Here is a 5,778-nt window from a genome sequence, read left to right on the forward strand (position 1 = left end):
TCAGTCCTTTGTGTAGTGTCCATAGGTCATAACAGTTTTGCTTAATCCCTGTGATATTTACAGGTCACAGCTTCAAGTTTACAATCTTTAAGTCAGTCATTCTCTTTCTTCTTTTTTAGATGTCTCAGTCTTAGGGAGATCATTTGCTTGGTGGTTAGCAGCTGTAACCATGCATTTAAAGCTTTTGAGAGAATACAATGCACCTCGGAGAGTGTTAAGATTATAAATAAGCAGGACAATCCCCAGAGTCTGGAGTGCACTTTGGACTATGGTTCCTAAGACCCAAACCAATCAAAGTCAAATAAGTCAAAGATGACCCTGCTGAAGGAGTCATCTTTTTAAGCCAAGTGGCTTGCTCAGTGATCTTATGTAATTTAGTGTCAACTTTCCCAGAAGTGTCAATCCAGGTGCAACAGGTGGTGTTGGCCATGGAACACATACTTCATTCCTCAGCTAAAAGGTAATCAAGGGCTACCCTATTATCAAGAACAACTTTGGGGAAAAAAACCCTCTACAACTTTGGCCAGAGAGTATAAGGATTTTTGTTGGGCAGCTATTGCTATTGCAGCAGATTCTGTAATATTTTCAATAGTTAAGGAGAGGTTCCTCATTTGCATTTATGCATAACCAGGGAAGTAGAAATCTAGTAAAGGGAGCTAATTTTGAATCATGAATGCCTCCTGATAATGTCCATTTGAATCTATGGCTCAGAACTAGAAATGTGACAGTTATGAAGGCCAACAAAATGTTAGGGGTATGTAGACAATTATTTTTAATTCAATTTTTAATTTTTTATGACCCTTGTTTTGTGTTCTTTTCTTTGCATAAAGCCTGGATGCAAAGTTCTCCAAGCTTGTGTTGTTAACCAGAGACAAGGAAAGGGACCAGGGGTTCTCTAGCATAATGGACAGATCAGAGTTTTTGATGACAAATCCAGCAGTCTGAAATGTTAGCCCCCATTTAGCAATGGCCTGGGAGATACAGATGGCATCTTAGTTCCCCAACCAGGGATCGACCCTGCGCCCCCTGCAGTGAATGTACAGAATCTTAACTACTGGACCGCCAGGGAATTCCCCGGGCCTGTTGTTCTTAACATCCTGCACAATTTTTTCCTTGAGGTATGTCTTTGAGGCTAGTGGCCATAGCTCAGACTCACCTAAATCTGAGGTTGGTTTAGCATCAAGGCTCAACCCACACTTTCTTTTAATTTCATTTTATCTATTATGGATAATAATCATCAAGGGACTGTATGTTTAGCATGCTTATTATTTTGCATTTCCTTATAGATCCAATAGCCAACTCCCTGGGAGTCGGGCTACTATTATTTCTAAACTTTATTTAGTAAATTTTACCTTTAGTAATAGATTGCAGCATAGTTGTAGTTTCATAGGATGAATGCCATCCAGGGATCAAGGGTTTGTCTTTCCTTGCCCTTTTACATTTTTCTTCTTAAACCACCTGTTGCCATGAGCCAGGGCCTTTCTAGCATACCCCACTCCTGACACCAATTAATGATGTTGAACATCCCAATTCCAAGCAATGGATTGTGTTTGAGATTTTCCCCACCACCAAGGAATTTTCTGACACCAGCTGGGTGTCCTACAGTTCAACTCAATTCCGACACTATCTATCTGGAGATAGCATCAGATCCCACAGGTTAAGGGCACAGTTCTCTACAAGACCGCCTCCCACCCCCACTTCAGACACCAACTGCAAGCCCAGGTTATCACCTGTGCTTCTGACTGTCTATTGATTGGAGGTTTCAACGACACCTTTCCTTTGGTTCCATTAATTTGCTCGATCAGCTCACAGAACTCAGAGAAACATTTTACTTACTAGATTGCCAGTTTATTATAAAAGGATAGAACTCAGAGACAGGTAGATGGAAGAGATGTAAGGTGTGGGGAAAGGGCATGACTTTTCTGAAAGGGCCACTCTGCTCTCCAAACCCCATCCATTTGGGGTTTTATGGAGGCTTAATTACGTAGGCATCATTTTTGAAATTAATTTTTATTGGAGTATAGTTGCTTTACAATGTTGTGTTAGTTTTTGCTGTACAGCAAAGTGAATCAGTTATACATATACATATATCCCCTCTTATTTATTTATTTATTTTCCCCCTCTTTTTTAGATTTCCTTCCCATTTAGGTCACCACAGAGCACTGAGTAGAGTTCCCTGTGCTATACATTAGGTTCTCATTTGTTATCTATTTTATACATAGTATCAATAGTGTATATATGTCAATCCCAATCTCCCAATTCATCCCATTCCCCCTTTCCCCCCTTGGTAACCATGATTGATTAAATCATGGCCATTAGTGATTGGACTCAATCTCCAGCCCTTCTCCCCCTCAAGAGGTTGAAGGGTGGGGCTGAAAGTGCCAAACCCTTAATCACGTGGTTGGCTCTCCTGGCCACCAGCCCCCATATTTAGTTGCTTTCCAAAAGTTGCCTCATTAACATAATTACCTTTATCTCTCACTATCTTGGTATCTTCAACATCCTGCCTCGCAGAAAGACACTTTCATGGCAACACGTGGTTTTCACAAATATTTGAATATCTTTTTGCCATTCGCCCTTAGTGTTCTTCAAAAATGAGTGGAAAACAAAAAACTTGTGTGGATACAAGTGATAATACAGCTGAGGCAAAGTTGGAAATTTTACAGTTGCTGAAACAGCCAAAAGTTAGTTAGCCTCAAGCCTTGCTTGTGAAGAGAAGTCCGAAAGTAAAGATTACGTATAAAATGTGATATCATTCAAGAGTGTTTCTAAAAGATGAGGTGTGGTGAAGATGGAGAAAATGAAGAGAGCTTTAAATTTTTGGATTAAGGAGAATCGTCAAAAAATCATCTTTGTGGTTCCAAACACAGAGAGAAGTTCCCAGATGCACAGAACTGATGACGGGGTACTCTTTGCTACTGACCCCTTAGAACAAGAGGAAGAAAGCTATTGCTCAACTTGGCCTCGACAGTCTTTGCAGGAAGTAGGTAAGTCAGCCTCAAAGTCAGCAATCACAATCTTCAGCTGCATTCCCTACTGGGTATCACCAGATGCCCTTCTCAGAGTCTAATTTCTTCTGTCTGTTAAATGTCAGCTCAAGTAAATGAAGCTAAAATTTTTGTTTAGAAAACTATTTCATATTGTCTATGCGGGAGTCCCCGTATCTGTGGGGGATGTTTTCCAAGACCCCCAGTGGACGCCTGAAACCTCGGATGGTTCTGAGCCCTATGTATATGTTTTTTTTTTTCTATACTTACATAAGTATGATAAAGTTTAAATTGTGAATTAGGCCCAGTAAGAGATTAACAACATTTCTCCCTACTATATAGACGGGACCTCATCAATCTTTTCCCCCAGAGTTTATGTGGGTCTGTTTCCTAAAACTGGACAAAATGTTAGATTTTTAATCTTTGGTAATATGATGTTACAGAGAAATTGCTTTTCTTCTGTTATTGTTCAGCTCAGTCATCTTCATATATGCTAATCCTCACTAGTCACTTGTGTTATTTCATTTGGAATATCAATGTCTTTGTTACTGGTTCTAAGAACTCATTTATGACTAAGGATGTTAACCATTTATCATGCAATGTAAATGAAATATCATATTTTATTGCCATCAAAAAAGAGAGATTAACAACAGTAACTAATAATAAAATGGAACAATCTTAACAGTTTACTGTAATAAAAGTTATGTGAATGTGGTCTCTCTCTCTCTTTCTCAGAATCTTATTATTAAAATTTAATGCCTTTTTTCCCCAGTGATTAATGTTTACTGTGATGTAATTTATCCCACAAAAATGAATGTAATCTCTTTATTGTGGCTTATACTTTTCATCTTCATGATTATTTTTGTACCATTTTAATGCTTTGTCTTAGGGTAGCAGAACTTACATTCTTTGTTTGCACTTATCAATTTCTTACCTCTAAGCCCTTCAGAGTCATTTTATTTGAAACCTAGCTTTTATAAAGAAAATATAGTTGGAAAAAAATGTAAATGCCTTTTCCATCTTAACTAAGCACTTAACACACCCTGTGGCTGTAACTTTTGCAGTTGGCGGTGCAACAGCAAAACTAACACAAATTTCTTTTTCCTTCTTCACAATTTCTTATTGTAGATCTTAACAGCCTCAGCATACGATTTTTTTTTCTTTCCTTAGTCAGTCGAGAACTTTCACCTTTTCACTTAAAGGAAGCACTTTACAGCTTCCCTTTGGCACATCTGAATTGCCAGCGTCACTGCTCTTGCATTGGGGCCATTATTAAGTAAAGTAAAGGTCACTTGAACACAAGCACTGGAATACCTCAACAGTCAACCTGATAACTGAGCCGGCTACTAAGTGACTAACAGGCAAGATACACTGGACAAAGTGATGCTTCACGTCCTGCGTGGGCTGGATTAGATGGTGGGAGAGCCCGTCACGTTACTCAGAAAGGTGCACAATTTAAAACATATGAATTATTTCTGAAAGTTTTTATTTCATATTTTCGTGGAAATCAAAACCAAGGGTGGGGGGGACCACTGTGCTTGACACTGAATCTACATTTTAAGTGTTTCAAATGCCTGTCACATATATATTTAACATAGTATGCCATAGTTAGGGATTTTTGTCACAAATTCTAGCCTTCTAAGTCTATTCCTTGGCTTTTATACGTTGGACCTTTTTTCATGCTTTTGAGAGACATTCATTTATGCATAACTATGGAATATTTAAAACACACAGATATGGTTACCAAAGGGGAAAGGGGGGAAAGCGATACATTAGGAGTTTGGGATTAACATACACACCCTACTATATATAAAGTAGATAACCAACAAGGACCTACTGTAGAGCACAGGGAACTATAGCCAATATTTTGTAATAACCTATAAGGGAAAAGAATCTGAAAAAATATATGTATATGTATAAGTGAATCACTTTGCTGTACACCTGAAACTAACACAACATTGTAAGTCAACTATACTTCAAACACACGCACACACACACACACATACACAGAAAATTACAGAGAATAAATAACAACCACCCATTTATTTACCCTTCCCCGATTTAACAAGTGTTAAAATATTAAGTGTGTTGAATGTTAAATTTAACACTTTACAAGTTCCCTCCCTGCCAGAGGCCATCACTCTTCTGCTTTCTACCTTCGCAGATTAATTTCACCTGTTCATATGAAAGGACTCATATATTATGCAATCTGGTGCCTGGCGTCTTTCACTTATGACAAAGTTGAAATTCATCCATGTTGTTACCCCTATCTGTAGTCTGTTCTCTTTTATTGCTGACTGGTAAGTTCAGTGTATGAATTTACCAGCTTGGTTGTCCATTCTTTAAACAACACGCTCACCCATGCCCTGCCCCCGACAAGTGCCCTCTGAGGCGGTGGTGTGCTCCTGTCCAGGTTCATGTCTACGCAGTGAGGCCTCTCCACCTCTCTGTTCCGCCCCTTCCTCTCATATGCAGCCTGACTCCTGAGGCCCCAGAGAGCTAGCAGGACCCTGGGCATCAAGTAGGTCTCAAGGGCTGGGGGAGGGTAGTCTTCTGGGATAGCCAGGCCCTGGAGAAGGAAGTCAGACCCCCGGAGGTGGTGGTGGTGGGAGAGTATGGGGGCTTTTCACCAAGGTGCCTTTGGCCTCTGGCCCCTGACTTTCTATAATTAACCAAGTACTTCCTCACTGAGCCTTCCTCCTGCCACGTCAAGCCCTGAGTCATTATTTTAACTCTCCCTGAGACGCGGAGCACCCTTCAGTTCTCTGCTGCCCGGCCCTCTTTTTCTCTG

Source organism: Hyperoodon ampullatus (genome assembly GCF_949752795.1).
Source record: "Hyperoodon ampullatus genome assembly, chromosome: 14".
NCBI lineage: Eukaryota > Metazoa > Chordata > Mammalia > Artiodactyla > Ziphiidae > Hyperoodon > Hyperoodon ampullatus.